The following is a 22,494-nucleotide window of genomic DNA, read 5'->3' as shown; positions in this document are numbered from 1 at the left end:
CTATATAAGCTGAATAAAATAAGTAAAATAGGTTTATTTATTTTTAGAAACAATATGTAATTATTATGAAGGGTGATTACTATATTATTTAAATATATATAATAATAATCGTACATTGTGTTTATGTTATTAATGATACATTTAAAATCTTCATTTATTTTAAGGAAGAAGTTTCAAATTGATTTTATCAATAATAATTCTTTAATCTATTTTTTTAAATAATATTCAAATTGATACTGTCCATATTCATAATTTTAATATTTTTGGTATTGATTTAGAAGATGTTATTGATTGGTTCTTGATTGCTGTTTGCTGATGCTGATTGTTGATTCTTGATTGTTCAATATTTATCTTTTTTGTTATAATCATTGATTGTTTCCTTATATACCTTTTCATTTTGGTACTATAAATATTATTTCAAAACTTCATTCATTTCCGCATTGTGTCATTCATATTACTGCATTTATTTGGTTACGTTCTAATTTTTCATCTTACAATTCTTATAGAACCATATGATAAACATCTTTGATTTAAAAAGATTTTTTTAAACTTTATCTGTCCTTCGAAAATGTTTCTGCATTTTGTTTGTGTTACTTTGTTTCATTCTTCTTTAGTTATCTTGATTCGTGTATTGAAATACGTTTTATGCCGTCTGATAGATTTAATGGAGAACCATAACATTACTATGTTGAGAGCTGTTGATGCCTTTCAAGAGCAGTTTTCTGTCAAGGTTAGGGTGATCAGGGTTTGGGAACACCCTGAAAGGAGGAATCCCAGTCAATTATACTCATTTGACATGATTATAATGGACGAAGAGGTATATTTATTTTTTTGATCAATTTATCAATATATATATGATTTTTTTTTAAATTTTATACCTTATTAAGTATAGTTTTCATTCGTTATACAGGGGACAAAGATGGAGGCAACATGCTTGAATAGAGTTTTACCACAATTTCGCCCGTCATTAGTTGAAAAGAAATGTTTGATTATCAGGAATCCAACTATAGGTTTTAATAACTCTACGTACAGGTATGTTGACAATCAAAATAGGCTATGTTTCCAGGGGACAACCGAAGTTATTCCATGTGAAGATATTGGTGGATCACCGTATGGTTTTGATTTCTTGAGTTTTCCGGACATCTTGAACAGTAATGCTATTTCAAACTCTACAGTTGGTATGTATATTATAATATTTATCAAAAGATGTTATTGTTGTTTTCATAAATATTTTTATTTTCATTTTGTATCCTCATCTTATTGATCGATTTTGTATTGTTGTAGATGTTATTGGTTATTTGATTCGATCATTTCCTAAAGAGACTGTTAATAACAAATCAACTGGAAAGCAGGCTGTTAAGGTTACTATAGAGATATCTGATCTGGAGTAAGCATTTAAATATTTTTTTAGAATCCAGTATACATATTATTGTTACAATTGATAGGAAACATATGTTTGTATATTTTTAGCATACTTATATAATGAAACTTATGCGACTTTATTTTTACCAGTTTGTTATGAATTTGATTAATTACTTAGGGGTCGGACGGTATTTCTTACTCTGTGGGATCAATACTGTGACAAAGTTTTGTCGTTTTTTGAGAGTATCAAAGGAAAAAATATTCATGCAATCATTATATTGCAGTTTGGCAAGGTCAAGTGGTGGAATGGTTTGTTTTCTTTCTTTAGTAACTTTTATTTATTAAAATCTTACTTATATTATATATTTTTTATTTCTAACTTTCCACTGTTTTTTTCTAGGGGTTGCGTATGTTAACAATTCATACACGGTTAGTCGTCTTTTTTGCAATCATGATTGTCCTGAAGTCGATGAGTTCAGAAACCGGTATGAAAAAAGATTCTACACATTATTTCTTATTTATCTTATCGATTGAATTATTATCAATATCATGATGAATCTATAACTTATTAAAATATACATTATTTTTTTTGTATTAAACAGTTTGTTTGAAAATTCGATTGAAGTCTCTGAATCCACGAGCCTTGGTTCCATGGCAAAATCTGTTGAAGAGGAAATCTTGCAAAGCAAAGATTTTTTAAATATTTGTGATGTCTTTTCGCTTAAGACGGTATCATTTTTTGATAATTGAAAACTTTACCCTACAATTTTACTTTATATATTTTTATGTTGTCATATAAATATGCAGGTTTGCAAGGTCATTGTTCTGGGTAATATACTGGGTGTTTACAAAGATGAAGGATGGTTCTATGAGGGTTGTAATAGATGTAACAAGAAGATCAAAAAAGTTGTTAATCTGAGTGAGGATACCCAGGAATCAGGTTCAGCTGTTACAAAGGAGGTTCTTACCTGTGTATCTGATCGTTGTGCTTTTAAAACTATAACTTCTTCTCTGAAGTAAGTCAATACACCTTTTGAACCCTCAAATTTTCATCAATAATATTTTTTTTGGTTTTAAAATATGGACTTATGTTTTCAATAGGTTTAAGATTCAACTTAGAGTTCAAGACCCATCAGCTTCTGTTACACTTACTTTGTTTGATCGTGAAGCACGGAAGTTGTTAGGAAAGTCTGTTGATGATATTCTTACTGCTAACCCTGAATTTGTAAGTTTTATTTTTGTATTCATATTGGTTATGTTTTATATTTAAAAAAAAGTTCATATTTCTTCATAAATGATTAAAATTATACTATTTTTCAGCGTTCTGATTCCATGAAGATTCCTGCTGAAGTAGACGCATTGGTTGGCCAGACTGCTGCTTTTAAAATAGATGTTACTGGCTACGTCTTGAAGTATAACATCCATAAGTATGGTATACTGAAGCTGACTGTGGATCCTAACGTTATATTTGTACTTCAAGAGAAGCAATCCTCTTCACAGATAAGTGTATGTTGTATAAATTTTCTTACTTTATTGATTTACGTTTAAAATATTTTACGCTCCTGGACTTTATATTTTGTTTGTTTATTTTTATTTTAAAAAATATGCAGTCTTCTCAGAATATGTCTCTCAATATTGATGCTTCAGAATTTGAATCTCAGACATCTGATGGTTTCAAGGTATTCGTGTGAATTTTTGTTTTCTTCGTCTTTGTTTTATTATATATATATGTTCAACTATGATATGCGTTTCTAACCTGTTAAATTTGACTTTTGTTAGAACTCTGCTGCCAAAAGAATCGAAAACAATACTCTTGTCTCTAACATGGCGAGCACCGTTTCACCTGTTTCATTGGATGTTACTGATACTCCTGATTCCATGTTAGCTAAGGATGAAGTGAAGCGAAACTTGGTTCAAGTCTATGATGTTGAAGAAGATTCTCACACATCTGCAACGAAGCTCCAAAAGTCTGGAGATTTTCAGGATTTCAATAGTGCAGAGAAGAGGAACCTCTTAATTCCTAAAGTTGAGAAATAGTTTTCAAGTTTTCATAACATTAAGATATTTGGTGACTTTTGAGAAGTTGGTTTTTGTTGATGTCGTCTAAAACAATTGATTGTTTGAATTGGTGGTTTTGTTTTATGGTTTTTATTTGTTTCTTTCGGACAATACATGTTTTGAATTTCGAAAGTTGTGATGTTTGGTTATGAGTAATAATCGTGATTTTAATGTACCTGTTAATTTTATTTCGTTTTTAATGTATTTTTTTACATTTCTTTTAACACTAACTAATAGTATATGTGTATTTTGTATTTGGTTTTTATTATAACTAATCATGTAAGTTGAACATGTATTATGTTAACATATATCGAAATTTTCCAATCTTTAAAAAAAAGAAATAAGATTATTTTAAATATATTTTTTAGAATAATATATGGTGTCCACTATTAGTTACTAATAATATTTTAGTTAAATATGTTAAGGTGTGATAATTATAGAAAGCATACCTTTCGGATATATAATTTTGCTACATTCCATATCTATTTATGATCCAACTAATAAGTTATGTAAAAAACGTCTAATTACCTAAAATGCATCTTTCATAAATTTAGGGAACAAAATAATGCATTATTTCTTAATTACTATCAATTAAATTTATATCCATATTTAAGGTTATTTCCTTTTCACTACTTGAATACACTCTCATATATTGTTATTTATATGTACATCATTTGTTATCACAACAAAGAACATCATCATCTAATTTGACAAAGTATGCAAAAGTGTTCTATTATACTTACCGGTTTCACGTGATATAAGGTACGTGTTCTATCCTCATTATACATTTACTTTATCTATCTTTATATATTATATATAACTTATGTACAACTATACATGACAAGTAATTACATTTTTCATTTTAGAAAATGTCTCACATTCGTAAAGGTTCATCCGCATCAAGTCCCTGTTTACGTAACATAAATATGACTTCAGAAAATCCTTTGTCTGATATATCTAACGGTATGTTCTTAAATTTTTTTTTTTTTGAGATATTATTAATTCAATTATCTTTTCAATTCATTTCATTGTTTTACTAATTCATATATCATCTCAGTTGATATATGCAGCAACACTGACAAACCTGAATCTGTTCAAAGAACAAAAGCTAGAAGAATACATTCCAACAGTAAAAGATTCAATACAACCTCATTGCAGACTCAATCCACACTAAATTATTCAACTCATAATAATAAAGAAAATTTAAGTTCATCCACATCTACCATGTATAACAGATCATTTTGTAGCCGTGGTATAAACATCAATTTTTCTTCTGCTTTATCATATTCGGATATTCATAATACAAATCTTCCTTTTTCAACATATCCTTCACATGATATTTCCAATGGTATTTTCAAATCTATATTACTTACTTTATTACAAAATTTCTATTTATATAAATTTAACTAATGTATATGTCATTTTAGTTTCTATACGTAATGTAGACAAGGATGAGGCTGCAAAAAGAAGGAAGGCTAGACGTATATATTTGAATAGCAAAAGATTGAATAAAAATTCAACACAGACTCAATCGACATTAACTTATTATACTACAAATAAAGAGAATATTAGTCCGAACACTACTTTTACGTTGAATAGATCATCTTTTAGCGTCCTCTCAAGTATCAATGTCTCTTCCGGTTCATTAAGTACATTAATTTTCTTTTAGTTAACAATATTATTATCAAACTTTTTAATATATAGTTAACGAAGTTATATATTTTTTTAAGTTTGTTTTTTATTATATGATTTTATATCATTTTTTATAATAATTTTTATAGGAAACATTACATCGTCCAGTGGTATTCCAAGAAACATTACCAGCAACTCAGCATCAGACATGATACCTTCTTCATCATCTACAATTCCACCAAATACTGTTATAGCATCAGACGAACCTTCACCATTGATAAGAATGTCATCAGGAAAGCGTAAATTAGTAAGAAAACGACGAAACTTAACACCTATACCTATTATTGATTTGACAACAGATGATGATAACGAGTTTGCTGATATAATTGATCAACATTTAAAAGGTGTTTCAAAAGGTAAAGTTAAACCTCTTTTATTTATTACTGCTTCACATATTATTTTCATTTTGTTTTTTAACAACATAGATTTATTATTTTTAATAACATTAATCTTTTAACTGAAATAAAAAAATGTACAGACTACTTGGATCATGGTGACCAGATAATCGTTTGTCGAACGTGTAGCGCAAAGCTATGGAAAGCAGAGGCGGATAGGGGAGAACAGAAGCGAAATAAACCTAACTATTTCCTTTGCTGTTCATACGGTAAAGTTTTGTTACCTGATTTTAAGCAGCCTCCTGAAATTTTGAAAGATCTATATGTTGGCGTCAGTGCGAAGAGCAAATTCTTTTTAAAAAACATTCGGCGTTATAATTCTATGTTCTCATTTACATCTATGGGAGGAAGGATTGACAAAACTATCAACCGTGGAAATGCACCTTATGTGTTTCGGTTAAGTGGTCAAAATTATCATACTATTGGGAGTCTATTACCTGAAGATGGAAATGAGCCAAAATTCAGCCAGTTGTATATATACGACACAGATAATGAAATATTTAATCGACAAAATGCTGTTGGGTATGTATTAATTTCATAGTCTTTATAATTACCTATATTTGTCGATTTATTTTATATGATATTAATGTTAGTAATACATATAAAATCGCTATTAATCCATACATTTTGTTAATTTTATAGGGGCTCAAACACTTCTTTTACAATAGCTGAGTCAGCTTTTGATGTTCAGATCATTGAGGAACTTACACTTATGTTAGACACTAACAACGCTTTGGTTAAAATTTATCGACAAGCTAGAAATTGTTTAAATGAAAACCCTTACATCGACTTGAAGCTTTGTCTAATTGGTAAAAGATCCAAAGATGGTAGGACATATAACCTTCCTGAAGCTTCTGAAGTTGCTGCATTAGTTATTGGAGATCTGACTCAAGCTGTTGAGAATCGTGATATAGTAGTGAAAAGAAGATCTGGTCGGATTGAGCGCATAAGTGAATTACATCCTTCTTATCTTTCTCTACAATACCCTCTTCTATTTCCATACGGAGAAGATATGTACAGGGTTGACATTCTTCATAGAGGTCTCAATCCAGACACGAACAGCAAACGTGCAATGTGTACTATGCGTGAGTTCTTTGCTTATAGATTACAAGATCGTGTCGATAAGTTTTCTTTGATTCATAATGCAAAAAGACTTTTCCAACAATTTGTTGTTGATGCTTACACTATGATTGAGAGTGAAAGGTTGTTTTACATACGGCGACAACAAACTCATTTGAGGTCAGAAACTGTTCAGAATATTCAGAATGCAAGTAATGCTGGAAAAAAAGATATGTCAAAAATTGGAACACGTATATTTATTCCATCTTCCTTTACTGGCGGTTCTCGATATATGATGCAAAATTACTTAGATGCAATGTCTTTGTGCAAATGGTTTGGGTATCCAGATTTTTTCATCACTATTACGTGTAATCCAAAATGGCCGGAGGTGCAAAGGTTTTTAAAAGATACGACGATAAGGCCTGAAGATAGACCGGACATTTTGTGTCGAATTTTCAAGATAAAACTAGATTCCATAACAAAAGAATTGAAAGAAGGCAAGTTGCTCGGTAGAGTTAATTCTGGTATGTTTATTTATACGATAACATTTAAAGACTACTGTTTTTAAATAACGTTACTTTATATTTTATTACTATTATTATTATTAATCTATATTTATTGTTGATAATATAAGTTACTTTATTTTTTTTCTAATTTATTATATTTTTGTTGTTGTACTCTGTAGTTGTCTATATTGTTGAGTTTCAAAAACGGGGACTTCCTCATGCACACATATGTGTATTCATGCATCCTGACAGCAAGATTCTATCTGTTGACCAACTAGATCCAATCATTTCTGCCGAAATTCCAGACATAGCCGAGGATCCAGAGTTATATAAACTTGTGGCAGACTACATGATTCATGGTCCGTGTGGTCCTCTCAATATGAATTGTCCTTGCATGATCGATCGTAAGTGTTTCAAAAAGTTTCCTAAGAAATTTGTTAACGAAACATGTTTGGATAAAAAAGGATTTCCAGTTTATCGTAGAAGGGATTCTGGCCTATCTGTTGTTAAATCACATGTGAACGTAGACAATAGATATGTTGTTCCATATAGTAAAGTGCTGTTAAAAAGATACCAGGCGCATATTAACGTTGAATGGTGCAATCAAGTTGGTTCTATCAAATATTTGTTCAAGTACATTAACAAAGGCCCAGATAGAACTACTCTTAGAGTTGTTGAAAGTGGTAATCAGGATGAGCAGGAACCTGTAGTCGATGAGATAGAAAAGTATTACGATTGCCGGTATATTTCTGCATGCGAATCTGTTTGGAGGATCTTTTCCTATGATATTCATTATCGATATCCAGCAGTTATTCGATTGTCGTTCCATTTACCTGGTCAGCAAAACGTAGTATATGGTGCAGACGATGACATTGACGAGGTTCTTAACAAACCATCTGTTGCTTCTACTATGTTCTTATCTTGGATGAAGTGTAACGAAAAATTACCTGAGGCATGTAATCTTACTTATGTTGAGTTTCCATCAAAGTTTGTTTTTAAATTAAGAACTCGCAGTTGGGATATAAGGAAACGTCATCCTTTAATCGGTAGGATTCATTCGGTGTTTCCTTCAGCTGGTGAAGCGTACTACCTCAGAATATTATTGAACAAAGTAAAGGGACCAAAATCTTTTGAAGATATTCGTACTGTAAATGGTACTTTGTATCCAACTTTCAGGGACGCATGCTATGCGCTAGGGCTTTTGGATGATGATAACGAGTACATTGAAGCTATCAAAGAAGCTAATTTGTATGGAAGTGCTACTTATCTACGGACGTTATTTGGAACAATGCTGATGTCTGGTAGTTTGTCTAGACCTGATTTTGTATGGGAGAAAACATGGACGTATTTATCGGATGACATTTTATATAGACAAGAAAAACATTTGAATGTTGATGGTATGTCTTTTTTTTAAATTTTGCATGTTATCTAATATTCAATTAATATATTTATTAAATTAATTATTTTTTGTTGATATTTTTTTTATCTGAATGAAATAAAAAGAACTTCATTTGTCCAAAAAATTTTTTTTTATTTACACTTCAATTTCATTTATATCATATTTACCAAAATATACTTTAATATTTGAGAGTAATAAAGAATTATTGTATTATTAAATACATCTTCAATTTTGTTTGCAGATTTAAATTATTCTGACGAAGAAATAAAGAATTTGGCGTTGTTAGAGATTGAGAAGTTCTTACTTCGTAATAATTCATCTCTGAGGAACTATTCAAATATGCCTTATCCTGATGATGAGTCTATTTCTTCGTCTAACAATCGATTGATCAACGAGGAGTTATCTTATTTCCAAAATACCATGGAAGATGAGTTGAATAATATGTTACTACTTTTAACAGATGAGCAACGTAATGTTTTTGATCAGATTATGGAATCTGTTAGAACAAACAAAGGTGGTGTCTTTTTTGTTTACGGATATGGTGGCACCGGTAAGACCTTTCTTTGGAAGACATTGTCGGCAGCAATTCGAAGTAAGTCTGAAATTGTTTTAAATGCTTCAAGCGGTATTGCTTCTTTGCTACTTTCTGGAGGTCGAACAGCCCATTCTCGATTTTCCATCCCTCTGAATCTAAATGAGGATTCTCTTTGCCGCATGAAGCCTGGATCTGAACTTGCGTGTCTTTTAAAAAAAACACAACTTATTATATGGGATGAGGCTCCAATGATTCATAAACATGCCTTTGAAGCATTGGATAGAACCTTAAAAGATATATTGATGCCTGATTGTTCAAATAGCGAAGCTTTACCATTTGGAGGAAAGGTAATTGTATTTGGTGGTGACTTTAGACAGATTCTTCCTGTTGTTCCTAATGGCTCTAGACAAGATATCGTGAATGCTTCCCTGAGTTCGTCATATATATGGAATAAATGCAAGTTACTAACGCTAACAAAAAACATGAGGCTCACTGTTGGCATGAATCATGGTGATATTGACAAGACAAAAGAGTTTGCTAAATGGCTTTTGGATATTGGCGAGGGAAAACTTGGTGGTCGCAACGACGGAGAAGCTGTTATTGATATACCTCAAGAATTGTTGATTACTGAATCCACTAACCCTATTGGTAATCTGATCAACTTTGTGTATCCTTCGATACTTGAATCGTTCAATGATCCAAATTATTTTCAGGAAAGAGCCATACTTGCTCCTAAGAACGACGTTGTTCACGAGATAAATGATACCTTATTAGCAATGTTTCCTGGTGATCATAAAGAGTATCTAAGTTCAGATTCCATCTGCCAATTTGAGAATGTAACTGACCATATTCGACACAATGTTTACCCCCCGATGTTCTAAATGGTCTTAAGGTTTCAGGAATGCCGAATCATAAATTGGTTTTAAAAGTTGGTGTTCCTATCATGCTGTTACGTAACCTTGATCAGAAAAACGGTCTGTGCAATGGTACAAGATTACAAGTCGTAAAACTTGGTGATCGGATTATTGAAGCCAAAGTGATTTCTGGTAATAATATTGGTACTAGAACTTTTATACCAAGGATCAATCTTTCCCCCTCTGACAAACGAATACCTTTCAAGCTTCAAAGAAGGCAATTCCCGATAGCTGTGTGTTTTGCAATGACGATAAATAAAAGTCAGGGACAATCGTTATCTAAGGTTGGTTTGTTTCTAAAGCAGCCTGTTTTCACTCACGGACAACTATATGTTGCAGTTTCAAGAGTCAAAAGCATGGATGGTTTAAGGATGTTAATATTAGATGTTGAGGGGAACGTTACTAATAAGACTACAAATGTTGTATACAAAGAGATATTCTCAAATTTATAGTTTTGATTTATAGTTTCATTATTTTAATATTAATATCCAACTGTCATATTATTTATTCCTTTACTCCTAGATTTATATTTCCATTTTACTTTATATTTTTTTATACATTTCATTTGTAATATATATCACATACAACTTATAAAAATAATCTTAACCACATATAAACAAACACAAGTTAGTTTGTAAATAGATATATTTAAACATTGAAAACCAACAAGTACTTATGCACGATACCAACTGTTAATTACATTCAAAATTATGGTACTTTGTTGGATGATATAATAGTAGTTGTCTTTAACCATAAACTACCTACTAACAAAATAAAACATCATAACCATAGAAACTTTGTCCAAAAAAGAGTAAACCAAATAACATGATCACAAAACAGTCATCATTTGTTCAACACAAACACCTTCATCATTAGATTACCTGTTAACATGCATTAACCCCATCCACATTTGATAAGATCAGGAGATTTGATGAACTTACAAATGTGAAATGCAGTCTATCACCCAAACAAAGTCCATTCTCCTTCATGAACATCGGCCAACCTTCGATTGCATACCTTACAGCATTTCCATTCTTTTGGCGCCTAACATTCATGTTGATTGTTTTTCCCTTCATGTTCCTCACGTTTAACTTATGAGATTTATTTCGGAATCCGGCTGCTCTTACAACATTAGCAGGCATTCTCTGCATGCAAATCCGTATTTAAGAACTCATTCAGCCATATTCATGTTAAAATATTTCAGTCTATGATTTTTATGTCAAAAATACATACCATGCGGTTTTCTCCTTTCATTGTGAAATCATATTTTCCAATTTTCTCAACAGTAGTTGTTTTTGCAACAACTTTTCCTTCAACCTCCACTATCTTCAATCCATGATCATCCCTCTTTCTTTTTTCCTTTACCTTTTTTTTGAACACATACATTATATTTAGAATAAAATCTAAGTTAATAATAAATGTTGATCACTACATATTGTTTATTTATGATAAACGTACCATCCGTTTCCCAGTTATCTCTCCATCTGTTGAGACCTTTTCCATTTCAAATTCTGTCCTGCATATCAGCTCCTTACTGACCTCCGCATGACAATATGTCTCTACATGTTTTCCTTTCTTCGTAACCTATTAAGATAAAACAAAAAAACCTATTAAGACAATATGCCTCTACATGTTTTCCTCTACATGTTGAGACCTTTTCCATTTCAAATTCAACCTTTGAGTTTTCTTTTCCAGCAATGTTCTTAATCACTTCCTGTTTTTTACTACTTTCATGAATCTGTGTATCATATTTAATAAAATTACAACATCTGATTGTAATGTGTTTTAATCTACTTAAATATAAGGTTATTACCTCAGAAATCATCTCATCTGTGGAGTCATCATCATCATCACCGAAGGTCTGTTATACAATAAGATATTAGCAAAAGAGACGTAATTATTAGTAAACTGTTATAGTTTAAGTTGATAATACTTACAAACTGGACGGTTTTGTAGTATGTGTCTTTAGGTATCTCCATCACAGACTCATCTTCACTTTCTTCTTTTTTCTTCAAAACAACTTCAACTCCTCGACGATAAATCTTTATCTCAAATTTGTTGCTGTCCGTCTTCATCAACAACATTATATCATCATCTTCTATCCCAAGATCATCAAATAGTTTCGGACAACCTTTCGTAAAAACATAATTATCATTTATTTTGTCCGTCTCAACTTTCCAAATCTGACCTGCTGCACATATGTTATAATAATCGTTGACTGTCGTGTAAGAGTAACATTTTGTAACATAAGCTTCGGGAATCACCTGAAAAGTTTAGTAGCATTTTACTCTCAAATATATATCTATATCATTTATTTTACAACTATAAAGGAAAATAGATTAATATATAGTTGTATACTTACTATTATCTTTAAAATGCCGTGACGGTTTACTGTTACGAAAGATTCACCACATATGTTGTTGACGAAACAATCAATGTGAATATCTTTATCTTTCATTATCCTTAAGCGCAACAATGTCTGTTTTTTCAACTGAAGATCCCTTACGACATTTTTCCAACCATCAGTTATAACCGATTCCCCGCTTATACTTCTCAAATAAACTGTCCAACTTCTTTCACTTTCATGATGTATCACTACTTTAGTTCTTTGCCAATAATCACCGTATACACTCTTAACAAAGTCAATTGGCAGTACCTGTTGTTAAATTTATGTTAAAGATATTAACTAACACAAATTAGATTTACTTTATTTTTTAACAATTGTAACATACCAGTTTCATCGAGTAATCATCATCTAACACAGTTATGCATGAGGAACTCATCTTTATATACCTGTAACCAATGATGTATATATTTGTTTACAATATAGTATAATACAATATACAATATACATATAAACAATAACAAAGCAACTGTTATCTCATCATCTAACCATAATTTTTTTCACAATAGCATTCACAAACTATATCAACCAAATAAGTATAGTAACCTAAATTTTATACTTTCAAAGACAAACAATAAAATGTAATCCGTTTTAGATAAACATAAGGTACACAATAAATAACATCGTTAATCAAGATTTTTAATGTTATAACCTAATCAATGATACAAAATACAATGTTAATCAAGAATTTTTAATTTTCACAATAAGATGCACAAAATATATCAACCAAATCATCTTATTAACAGAAATTATATATTTTCAAACACATGCAATAGGATCTAATTTATTTTAGACATACATAAGATACACAACATTCAATTTCATAAAACTGAAAAACCTGATTTCATGTGTAAACTGTCAACAATCGCCGGAAATACTTCGGTGAAGTCACTCAAACCGAAAATTGGTGTTCAACTCAGATGATAATAAGTGTGTGAATCAAAGAGGAGAGTTCCGTTAAAATGATCGGAAAATATGTAGGTAAACTTACTTTACCAATTTCTTCTTCACCGCGGGTTTAGGTTTCTTGAGCCAAGCGATTGTTGATTGAAGATGATGGACTGTTTGCAGCAGAGTTGATATGATATGTTATGATTATACTTTCTATTTTTTTTAATATTTAAGTATCGATGTTATTATTTGGCATATATCCCTTATTTATGTCATAATATTAAACTAATGTTATGTATTTTACCCATTATGTAGTTGAATATTATACAAAAATATATATTCACTAATTAGTACTAATACTTTGTAAAACCTAATAAATTTTTTATTTTTTATTACTAGCAATATTTTGTAAATCTATCAAATTTTTATTACACATTTAGAATAATTACATTAATTTCTATACTTTTGTACAATATTGACTTAAATAATTATTTACATAAATAGTTATAAGAATTTTTGATTCTATAGTATCTTTAATTTTAGTTTCCTATTTTCTCATATAAATACATGCTGATATTTTTTTCTTTCATTCTATGTGTTGCCATTAGTATTCGATTGTTAGTATTCTTTCTCAACTGTCGTGTTTGGGTGAAGATGTATCATCATGGTCCGTATTTCATCATAACTCTACTTGATCCACTATCCCTTCAACAGGTACATAACTTTCATTATTGTTTTTATAAACTATTTATTAGTATTGTTTGATGTTTGATATTTTATTCTAAATAAATTTTACATTTATTTTTTGTGGTTTTCAGGCTATACCTATATGTATGAGTAGATTTATATGGACGAATAAGTTACAATCCTCAACTGTTAGCCTTAAATTTGATGAAAAGCATTCATGGCGTGTTCGCATCAAATTAATAGAAGATGTATTCTACTTCACGGATGGATGGCCTGAGGTTTTAAATTACTTTGGCCATGGATATTTCTTTATTATTTTCAACTATCTTGGTGATCGTACTTTTAAGTTCAAGCTTTTCTGTCATGATCCAAATCAAGAGTGGGGGAAACCGTTTTGTAAAATTATTCAAAATCCTTTACAAACTCCAATGGTACGTACTTTTATTATAGATTTATATTTTTTTTTCTCGATTTATGTAAAACATAATACGCTTAAATTTTATAATAATTAATTTCTTTACAGGTTATACCAGATACTTTTCTTTCAGAACATTTTGATTATCATTTACCGGATAACAAGGTTATACTTAACGTATCCGAGAATCATAAATGGGAAGTCCATATTAGAAAGATTGGTCCAAATTATTGTTTTGCTGATGGTTGGTTTAAATTTATTGAAGATCTCAGGTTAAATCCTGGCGATATTTTGTGTTTTAAAATAAACGACGTGAAAGATTTTAATATTACCATATTCAATAAGCACGGTCGTCAAGTTTTGTTAAACAACACTCCTTTGATTGAGCAAGAATATGAACATATTACCAATGTTGAAGGTTATCGACAAGTTAGTGACGATCCTAACTATCCTTTTTTTTGCAATGACAGTATCTAATGAATTGGTATTCTACTATGCTTTTTTATGTTTGTTTTTTTTTTATTTTTAGTTTTTTTCATTTAATAACATTAACATATTTTTAATGTGCTTACAAAATGTAGATCCTTCCCAAATTGATTACTGACATAAGTGGTTTAAATGAGTTTTCTGAAGTAAACATCAAAGTTGTTAAAGGAAATACTTGGGTTAAGAATCTTCGTACACACATTATTGATGGTCAAATAAGGTTTCTCAATCAATTTATTATCTTATTTATTATTTAACTTTCACTGTATTTGTATATGTATTACTAACATTTTTTTTCATATTTTATCTAACATAGGTACGGTGTTGTTGGATGGCATGGTATAATTGAAGCTGAACATATTTCCGTAGGTGACGATTGTTTCTTCAACTGGTCGAAAACGAATTCCAAGTTATTGGTTACGAAACTCCAGCAAGCATAAGTGCTATAGTAATAGGCTTTCATTTTTTTTTTAAAATCCGAAAAAACAATTACCTTACATCAACTTTTTGATCACCCTTTTTTTATGTTTCCGGTACAATGCGTTTGTTATTTTATCTATTTTAAATTCAGATTGCCATTATAACCAGAAAATCAAATCGTATCAACTTCAAATTTCAATAGTAAGTTCGTGCATACAGTTTCTTTATGATCAGTATAATCGTATTTTTTTCTAAAAAAAAAAACATATCATTTCTCAACACCGCGAAATTCGCGGGTATTAGCACTAGTATATTATAAAGGCACAAAGGACAAATAAGAGCATTCACATTCAATCAACCATATTTTCACCCTAAATTACACTAAAAAACACTACATTTTATCTCTCCTTTTCAATTAAATAATATTTTTTATACCTTTATCATTATCTTTTCTCTCTCCTCCACTCACAACCACTTTCTATACTCTTTATATTTTAAAAATACCACACACATAATTTAGTTATTTGGATGTGAATGCTCTAAAGTTGGTATAAATTGTTCCAAAGGAATTGTGTTGTTCTAAATAGTACGTTAGGACAGAGAAACAGTTGTTACGGAAGGAACACCCTAAAGAGGGTGAAGGAGCTCGCATGAACAGTGAACATGTAAATGTTGACTATTTAGCTTCCCCTGCCATGAAAGAGTTGTATAATATCAAAATAGATATTGAATGTTTATTTTTTATCCTTGAGGTGGTGTATTCGATGTAATTTGGCGTGTGTCTAACGCCAACATACCTTAATTTCTTGCTAAAATTAAATGGAGGGTAATATATATGTTTAGAAAAAGGTTAAACGACTATTTGTATGGTTCAGATGGTTTTGATGGTTTATAAACACCTTATTGTTATAGCTTAGAAGAATTTCTTCAGAATATATGAAGTAGGGGTGTTCAAAACCGGATATCCGAAAATTCGGATATCCGAATTTCGGATATCCGAAATTTTCGGATACCAGATTTCACTATCCGAATCCGTATCCGAAATTTCGGATATCCAAAATTTCGGATACGGATTCGGATAGTGAATCGGATATCCGAAAATCCAACTTTTTATTTAATTTTTAATTTTTATTATTTTTTTTTCATATTCGGAAACGAATATTTTAGATAGTTTCGGATATCCGAATATAAGTTTTCGGATATTTTTCGGATATTTCGGATATTTCGGATATTTTTCGGATATTTTTCGGATATTTCGGATATTTTCGGATACTTCGGATATTTGGATATCCGAAGAAAATGAAAATTAAATTTTCGGATATTTCGGATATCCGAAATATCCGAAAATTTTGAAAATCACTATCCGAATCCGAATCCGAAAAATTCGGATATCCGAATTTCGGATATCCGAAATTTCGGATATCCAATTTTTCGGATATTTCGGATTCGGATATCGGATATTTCGGATCGGATTTTCGGATACGGATACTTTTGAACACCCCTAATATGAAGAGGGAGGGGGGTCGTTTCGTAATAAATACACATAATCAAATAGGGGTTCATTTGAGAAGAAAATTAAATTAAGAAGAAAAAAGAACAAAGGGTACAAATGTAAAAAATTAAATAGTTTTTCTCTCAAATCATTTATTATTATCTTTGACTAATTAATTAATCATAAACACTATCATCCTCCACACTTAAATTTTGATTACACACATCAAAATTTATCCTACACATATTGAAATTTATCATACACAGCTAGTAATTCATCCTACACACCTCGTAATTTATGCTACACTTTAAATTATAAATTTTTTCTTTTTTTGAAAAAATATGTTATTTTGAAAATAAGTTACAATTTAATGTAGTTAGCTATTAAGAATGAAGACTACCAATTAATGATCCATATAAGTTTACCAATATACCCTTACACTAATATTAAATACAAAAATTAAATGAAGTACAATGAATCATTCTTATTGGTTGAAATTTCTTCTTTTTTATTCTTAAAAAAAAAATTCTTCTTATTTGAACTCTCCACTAATCAAATAATGATCACAAATATATATGTTAAGAATGATTACGATCTAGGGCATGTTTGGCTAAGCTTTTCCAACCCAACTTATGATTTATTGACTTAAGGGTGTAAGGAGTGGTTAAACACTTAGAGTGGCAAACTAAAAACTCAACCAATGAGAGTGTGTCATGTCAAAGTGGTAAACTATGCTTAAAAGTGTTGGCAATGGTTAGACACTTGGTGAAGTGGTAAACTATTTAAAAAAAGGAAAAAAGTGTGATTGGTTGAGATAACATGGACCCCACCCCACACATTCCCTCTCTCTCTCCTCCCCTCCCTCTCCCCGCATCGGTGTTCCCTCACCGTTTTCTTCCCCATTTTCGGCAACATTGTGCGGCAAAAGGGTTGGCAGCGGTTGCCGATGCGGTGCCGATATGTTTTATTGCTGCCACTCCGGACGGCCTAATCAAAAAGCTGAAAAGGAGTTTTAGTGTTTAGCAAACCTAAAAGTCCTTTTTAAAATGACTTTTTGAAAACAAGAAAAAGTTATCAAAAAGTCATTTTTAAGAAGTTAGAATGTTGTGAATTTTTGAACCAGTTTATTGACTTATTAGATTTTAGTCATTTTACATCAATAAGCTAAGCCAAACACTTTTTAAAAAACAACTTATTGACTTATTGGCATTTCCCACCCTATAAGCTAATCCAAACACTTTTTTTTTAAACTTCTTTTCAAAAAGTAATAAGTCAATAAGTCCTTTTCACAAAAGTCCTTTTTACGTAAAATAAGCTAAGCCAAACATGCCCCTAATAGTAGTAGATAACACTTATGTTGTGTTTATCCGTATAGTTAACGAATAACCAACCTAAAAGGTGATTTAAAACTTGTTTAATTGTTCTCTTTCTCTTTTTCTCGTCTATACTATTATAAAAAGAAGAAGTGACGTATACAAACGTAATTTTACATTATGTCTAACTCTTAAAGCTATTTGTACAATTAAAAAGAACTTTGAGAGGGTAAAATTGTAAAGAGTTCAAGTTTTTAAGACACTAGGAGGGTATGATAGTAAATTACACTTGGATACTCATACACTCACAAATGTTTCCTTCTCTGCCCTCAACAAACCTAATCGACACCCTCTGTATGAAACCCTCGTCCTTTGATTATCTCACATATTCAATTAAGAATTCCAAAGATCTTCCTCCTTATTTTTCTTCTCAAAACCATCCATTGCCATATCAGTTGCGTCTGAATCCAAATCAGAGACTAGGGATTTCACCCCTGCTCTAGCTCATCTCGATTGTTGAACATCAATCGTCGTCCTTCAATGCTCTATTCACTACCTTTCTCTTCTGGTAAGCAACTGTTAAGTTGCAGATGATTAACTCCACCCATTTTCTTTTATTCTTCCTTCCAAAATCAAACATAATCATGCAACTCATCTTCTTTGACGATGTCAGATCTTCTATGACATCGCGATTTCTCCATCATTACAAACTCTTCATCATGAAGGTATGGTTTCTTCTCTGTTTTAGGGGTCGTGCTATATTAGATCTCTTCATCAAGGTTCAATCCTTTGATTTTAGACATGCATGTTGCTATTATGTCAGCTACGACACTTGATTTTGAAGGATCTGGACGGGTAGAAAGCTTAAGGTATTATTATGCAGTATAAGAGCTATGTGTGGGGAGGATTTAGAAAGAAACAGCGTTAATGGTTCAGACTCACGTGAATCAGCTGCAAGGGAAATTTCATTTTTCTTCCCTCATTTACTTTCAGGTGAAATTTCTTTATCCGAATCTTTATTACATTTTTTATTTAGCATGATAGTACTCTTTTTGTTCTTATTAAATAAGTAACATATTATATATGTTCACCAGTTGAAATGAATTCAAAGGTTATACAGTTTTCTTTTAGTTTTTTATGTTACTTTTCACCAGGAGGAAGTAACGAACATAAAAAGAGAATGAGTTATACAGTTTTTCTTTCTAATGTTTATCGTGCTAATTGTATACCACAACAGGAGGAACAACACTGAAGCATGACGAACAACTGCCAAACACTACACATTTGAGGGTCATGGAGCACCTGTTTATTTCGTATGTCCGTATTTTAAAGAAAACGTTGTATATGGTATGATACAACAGATCAGAAATCTATTGTTTTGCAGGTCACAATTGGCTGATCGACGGACGACACCGAGGTTGATATTGATCTAAGAAAAGAAGGTCGTGCCAAGAAGATATTCAGGCTGCAGGTGATAATCATTGAAAGACCATTTTAACCCTGTACTAATCCAACCAAATGAAACATCACATCTATTGATCCTCTAACATCACAGTTTTCACTTATAATGTTCAAATACGCAGGTTGACTATTTTGTTCATTGTCATTACATAGTCGTGGATGATAATTTATGGGATATAAGCGGCACGAATAGCGGTAGTAAGGGCTACTTTCCAGTAGCCCATAGTGGAGAAATGCAAGTTTTTTTATTATTAGTTAGGGTTTGAGTTGATTTATTAGAATTATAGGAAGAAATTGTAATTTAGAATTTTTTTTTTAAATTTAAGTTGTGTTTAAAGGTTTCACTGAAGTTTGTTAATGGCGGAGCTGTTAATGTCGGTAAATACGGTCCGAATTGCACTCATGTTATTGTTGATAAGCTTGTTTATGTAAGTTTAACTTTTTTTTATGTTAAAACCTACCCCCATTATCTTGCCTTTACAGCAGACGAGATCCCGGATGGCGATACATGTTTTAAGTGTGCGTCACCCGTTTGTGAAGCAGAAAACAGATAAACTCTGGGAGGCCTTAATGGTTAGTTCAACATCCATACACAAGCATCACCATATTTGCACTTTTAATAACAAAAAATAATAATAAAAATGTTATTATATGTTTGCTATAAATGTAGGATGGGGATATTGACATTCTAAGCTCTGATCATTCACCATCAGACCTAGAGCACAAACTATTCGTTGAAGGTGATTTTTTTAGGGCATGGGGTGGTATATCTTCATTTCAAGTTCATTATTTTTTTAATGAAATTTGGCATTAAGTTTTAATTGTGTTTGTAAGGGATAATGAACAAAATTTATATTGGTTTCATATGGGCATAAATATGGTGCAACTCTAGAGAAATTAGTTTCATAGCTAAAGTTTTAATAGGTATTGTTGATTTGTTGATTCTGTGGGTCAATTTTCTTTTATTGGTTTGTTTAACTTAACGGCTTAAACTAGACCTGGCAAACAGGTCGGGTTGGCCCGGGTCATGGGTCAAAACGGGTTCGGGTCAAAACGAGTCAATTAAAAAGGGGTTGTTTTGGTTCGCTTCAAAAAGGGTCAATTAAAAGTTGCAGGTTGTTTGTCGAATTTCGGACAATTTCAGTTGATTTTCAATAAGTTTCGGTATATTGTATGTGTATTTCAGACTGATTCAATGTGTTTCAGTGTGATTTTGACGAGTTTTGTACTGAATTAAGTGATTTTAGGTGAATTTTGAATAAGTTTTTGATCTGTCTCAGATCGATTATTGTTCATTTCGATCTGTTGCATTGATTTTCGATAAAAATTTCAATCATTTTGAACTTGTTTTCTGGTTGTAGTTTCAAATATTTTGAACTGTGTACATTGAGTTCGAAAGACTTTCACAAAAAAAGAAAAAGAATTTGTCATGATATTTGAGTAGATTCAGGGGACATTTTTAGTCATTATACAAATTTAGATGTGAAAGAATCTTTAAATTGAGGGGCATTTGTCATTTTACAATTTTTCGACAAGTTTTTTCGATGCCGGAATCATCATAACTGAAACCAAATCCATACTTGGGTGGGCCTACATAACAATATACCAAACTTTAATTGTATATAAATTACTATTACTTTTTGAACGTTATACATAATATATTTCTTGAGATCTAACAAGTTTTATTTTATGTAGTTGTTTGCATTGTTACTTTTTGAATTCAAGTATCATGTTCATTTAAAGGTTTTGATGCACATCGATGCAGGTCAAGTTAGGAAAAGCCTATCAGCTAAGCCACATGCAGATGGTTATTTCATATCTTTAAGTAGGTTATTTTTCTCTTCTCATGTTCATTTAAAGGTTTTGGGTTTATTTTGAACTTTCCTTGATACTTCTACTTTGTAATATGATAGCTACAGTCACTTAACTTTTTTGGTAATATTATACTTTACCTAATCTTTGATATGATCTATGTTGCTCCTATGTGACTACACGAAACCAGAGGTTGAGCAGAAGAAGCCCACAAAACCAGAGAATGAACCGAGCAAACCTGGTTATACCTCAAGTGTAGCAGCAGCAACAACTTTTAGATGTTTCTAAGGTTAATCTAAAGAAGTCACCGCCATTAAGGTTCATGCAACTTTTTGGCGTTTTTTGGTAATTTTTTCTGAGTAAACTCCCCCTAAAACTGTTATATCATTTCATTTTAAATATGCTAATACAAAGATTTTGGTTGTTATTAGGCACGAAGAAAGTTGCGAGCTTTCAAATGGCATGTGAGGTTAAGAGTGTTGGTTCAAAGCTACGTAGTTATTGAGCTCCAAAATCAAAAACCGGTCACGGTCCGCTATTCAAATTGGGATGTTTTATTTCCAAAATGTTACTACCTGAGCCAAATTACATTTCTAAACATTCTTTGGTTTATAGTCAATTGTTTTTTTTTTTTTTTGTTTTTTTGTGAAATGATATATTAGTTGTCTTAGCAAATTGATATTAAAAATAAATTACGTGAAAGCCGTGAAGCAACGTGCGTCTAGAAAACATAATTACCCGCGGCAACGCGCGGGCATTCCCACTAGTAGTCATAACTAGTAGGTCTCTCTTTCTCATAACTAGTAGGGAAGCTCGCCCTTCACGGTGAGTGTGAAACACGATCACATCACTATTGGATTTAGTATTTTATAGTCTTACACTCTTATTAGGGCCGGCTCAAGCCCAAGTATTTTGATTCCTAGGCTTTAGGCCTCCAAATCAATAGGACCTCCAACTTTAAAAAAAATTATATATGATAATTGGGTTGGGTTGAATTTATCTTTACACATACAAAAAATGTAGAAAAATACAAAAAAAATTGATTAACTTCACCAACAATAAAACTTTTGGTTTATTTTGCCGGTCACAAGCCCGGGTAAAGGTGGATTTTTTCTCAATTAGTGTTCTTTTTTTGGCAAAGGCATCAAGTTTTTAATTCGCTTTAGTCCACCAAAATGGTTTAGGCGGCCCTG

At 31.3% G+C, this 22,494-nt stretch overlaps 1 long non-coding RNA gene and 1 pseudogene across 18 annotated transcripts; both read left to right on the top strand.

Annotated features, from left to right (window-relative positions):
• The first annotated feature begins 4,346 nt into the window (after nucleotides 1-4,346).
• LOC110943365 lies at nucleotides 4,347-10,372 on the top strand (annotated as a pseudogene).
• A 7,960-nt stretch (nucleotides 10,373-18,332) lies between these two features.
• Nucleotides 18,333-21,933, top strand: LOC110940886. 18 transcript variants are annotated; one of them, XR_004892737.1, is made up of 9 exons: nucleotides 18,333-18,753; nucleotides 18,852-19,021; nucleotides 19,266-19,341; nucleotides 19,413-19,499; nucleotides 19,612-20,062; nucleotides 20,160-20,229; nucleotides 21,255-21,314; nucleotides 21,492-21,646; nucleotides 21,733-21,933. It is a non-coding gene; the product is annotated as an uncharacterized LOC110940886 (long non-coding RNA). The 18 variants fall into 18 exon arrangements; XR_004892743.1 differs by having other exon boundaries at nucleotides 18,337-18,753; nucleotides 19,976-20,062; XR_004892741.1 differs by having other exon boundaries at nucleotides 18,337-18,753; nucleotides 19,973-20,062.
• The last annotated feature ends 561 nt before the right edge of the window (nucleotides 21,934-22,494 follow it).

Source organism: Helianthus annuus, chromosome 5, assembly GCF_002127325.2.
Source record: "Helianthus annuus cultivar XRQ/B chromosome 5, HanXRQr2.0-SUNRISE, whole genome shotgun sequence".
Classification (NCBI taxonomy): Eukaryota; Viridiplantae; Streptophyta; class Magnoliopsida; order Asterales; family Asteraceae; genus Helianthus; species Helianthus annuus.
Note: the sequence above shows the minus strand (reverse complement) of the source record. Positions and strands in the feature narration are given on the sequence as shown.